Raw genomic sequence first — 3,556 nt, 5'->3', positions numbered from 1 at the left:
GGCGCATACTTTGAATAAAATATTTGTTATCATTCTCTTGAAATAAATGTGTTTTTTTCTTGAAAAAATACCGGTTTCATATGTATACACCTGGTATAAAATAGATTAATGTTTTACCCAGAAAATTAATTCTCTACAAAAGACGATTAATTTTTAAATAACAATGGTATAATGAAAATTTTCCTTAAAGACATTAATATATAGTTGAAGTTTCAAACAAATTTTCAACTAAAAAAGATGACTTTTTAATTTCAAATATCAATTCTCTACCAAAAATGATATAATCCAATTTTATTTTACATAAATTAATTTTTGACTAACTATGAAGGAATTTTCAAAAAAATAATAATTGATCCCTCATTGAAGAAGATGAATTTTCAACCGCGAAGATTAATTTCCCTGTATAAAAAGACGGTATAAAAAAATTATATTTTTAACAAAAAAGATCCATTTTTTTAAATATCATTTTTCTATCAAAAATGGTATAATCGATTTATCTCTTAAAGAAATTAGTTTTTTACGCAAAAACGAATTTTTCATGTAATAATAGAATCCTCGAAACAAAGCTGAAATTTCAATTAAGAAGTTTATTTTTCTACCAAAAATAACGAATTTTCTACAAAATCTAGAAAATTTCAAACAAATATATGATTTTTATATAAAAAAATATCATTTTTTAACCAAAAGTAATATAAGTAGAATTTATCATTATAAAAATTAATAATAAAAAAGAAATTTGGAGAAAATAGTTGAATTTCGAATCAAAAAGGTTCGTTTTGAACCGAAACAGATGAAGCCTCAATTATGAACTTAATATTTAACGAAAAATTAAATAGTTCAGTTTTTAGTTAAAAAAATAATGTTCAACTTAAAGAAGTGCAATTAAAAATAAAGCTGAGTTCTCTACCAAAACAGATTGCAATTAAAAACATCAATACGTTTTTAACCAAAAATGGAAAGTTGAATTTTCACTTCAATAAATTAATGTTGAAAAAAAAGAACTGTCAGAAAAATGGTTGAATCCTAAATCAGCAAAAGAATTTTCAAACATGAAGATTAATTTTATACTAAAAAAGACGAATTTTTATAAAAATCCATAACTTTTTAAACAATTAGTTAGATTTTTAAATTAAAAGATTAAACTTTAATTTAGAAAATTACTTTTTCACCAAAAATGTCATAGTTTCATTTTCTGTTAAAAAAATTAATTTTCAACAAAAAAAATTGTTATAAAAATTATTTTAAAGGAGATCGAATCCATTTACCATTAGGCAGATTCAGCAATTCAAGTCTTTGAATCGATCAGGAAGGAAATTTTATTGTTTTTAGATTAAATTTTAAGAAAACTGTTTTTTCGTCATAAAAAAATTCTATGTTCAAAAGATTAATTTTTAACCAATAAGATTAATGTTTTACAAAAAACACAAATTTTGAACTAATTACTTGATTTTTAAACTATAAGGGAACAGTTTTTTTAAAATTTTTTGTTGAAAATGTTCAACAATTTAGATGCATTTTTTATGTCTTGACTAAAATTGTTTCTTGGTTAAAAACTCATCTCTTTGTGTAGAAACTTGATTTTCTTACTGTACATGAACACAATGAAAATTTATCCCTTTAAGTTAAAAATTCAACTGTTTTTTAAAACTTGCCTTTTTGTGTGGAAAACTCAACAATTTTGTAGGTATTTTTTTTTTCTTTGTTCGTTCTAAAGCTTTGCGCTCGATAATATATGCGTATATACATCTACAACTGTAATTTGGTAGTTGTGAATTATCTTTTGTTAAAGCTCCTTTGTTGAGGACTCAATTATTTTGTTTAAAATTTGTATTTTTTGTTTGCATTCGACTACTTGGTTAAATGCTAAACTAAATGAGTAAAAATGGATCTTTTTTGGGTTGAAGATTCATCATTTTAGTTGAAAATTCTTTCTTTCTTTGGTTGAGATTTAATCTTTTTCGTTGAATAATTCTATAATTGTTTTAAGGTTGAACAACCTTTTACAAATTAATTTTTTTTTGTAGAAAATTCATTATTTTAGTTAAAAATGTATCTCTGGTAAAAAATTTTTAAATTTTCTTGAAATGAATTTTTTTATTCAATTCAAATTTGTCGCAACTCTTAAACTTTTAAGTCAAAAGACTATTTTTCTGTAAAACAGTTATAACACCTTGACCCTCCATCTGCCACCATCAACCCAATCTTTTACAACACCTTCATCCCACATGATAATTTTTCAAATAGTTATTTGTTAAAAGTGTTATTTTGAATACAATATTTCATTAATTTCAATGTAATTTGAAATGTAATTATTATTATTTTAATTTCAAACAAAATATTTATGTTTTTCATAAACTTTAATGTGATAAGTCCAGGGGAAAGTGGGAGACTTAACAAAGCCCGATAATCGAAAATTGGCAAAAATTTGCCTTACAAAGTAGTGTAATGATTTGGTATAAATCGGAATAATGAAACAGTTATTACTAAAAATTTTATGACATTGAACGCATGAACTAATGTTGGGGAGATAACCAAGATTTTCAGGGAAAAGTTTAGCAAGTGGCAACAAGCTTATTACATATGTTTTTCAACAAATAAGGTCATTGTTTATTATTACAATGCGCGTTTAAAAATTTTACTAAATTGATTTATCAAAATTGTGGTGTAAAAATGCAAAGTTCATTATTTAAAGAATATGATTATCATCAACGTAAGCTACAAAATCGTAGTAAATGCTATTCATCAATATTAGATGTAAATTAATATTTAATAAAAAAAGCTCATTTGGAATTAAATAGTTCATTTTCTACCTTAAAATAAAGAATTCGTTGAAATCCTATCATAAAATATTAATTACAGTTTCAGATATAGAACTCATCCCTTGATGTCTTGTATTATTTTATACTAATATTTTGTAACATTCATTAAATATGTATAACATAGAAAAGATAGGCTTTTCATTTTAGTTTATAAAAAGATAAATAGGCGCGCGCCGTAGCGCGCGCAAGACTTCTAGCAATGAATTAAATGGTTCACAACATAAAAAGCCTCAAATAATTTGTTCCATTGAAATAATAAATTTACTCTTACTTTATATATATTTTAAACTTCCTTCCTGAAAATCTTAGTTATTAATAACCTTCAAAACTTGTTTTTGTAAGAAACAAACCACTTGTGCATATAATTTTGAAAATTTAATTCATATAATAATTTCAAAACATCATCAACATCTCGAAAAACTATATAATTCTAATAGAAATAGGTTAAATATAAATATGTTTCTATTAAAAAGTTCATATCTTATATCAATGAATGCATTTTCATGTAATCAAATATCGTAAAAAAATTAATTAGCTAATAATAAGTAATTATTCTGTTCGTAAAATACAAGGCGTTAAGGAATTATTTTTATATTGAATTATTCAAATGATGTTTACTTGGTGTTTTTCTAAAAATTTGTACGAGGGTGGATTGATAAGTTTCCGGCCTGACCAAGAGATGGCGCCACTAGGCCTACCTTGAGGTGGCGTTCTATAGTACCATCCTTAGATAGCTT

General features: G+C 24.2%; 1 protein-coding gene across 2 annotated transcripts in view; it reads left to right on the top strand.

Moving 5' to 3' along the window:
- The window catches only part of LOC117178127, a 406,121-nt gene that overhangs the window by 344,078 nt on the left and 58,487 nt on the right, over positions 1-3,556 (top strand). The gene's annotated exons all lie outside the window — the stretch shown is intronic.

This window comes from Belonocnema kinseyi, chromosome 8 (assembly GCF_010883055.1).
Source record: "Belonocnema kinseyi isolate 2016_QV_RU_SX_M_011 chromosome 8, B_treatae_v1, whole genome shotgun sequence".
NCBI lineage: Eukaryota > Metazoa > Arthropoda > Insecta > Hymenoptera > Cynipidae > Belonocnema > Belonocnema kinseyi.
Note: the sequence above shows the minus strand (reverse complement) of the source record. Positions and strands in the feature narration are given on the sequence as shown.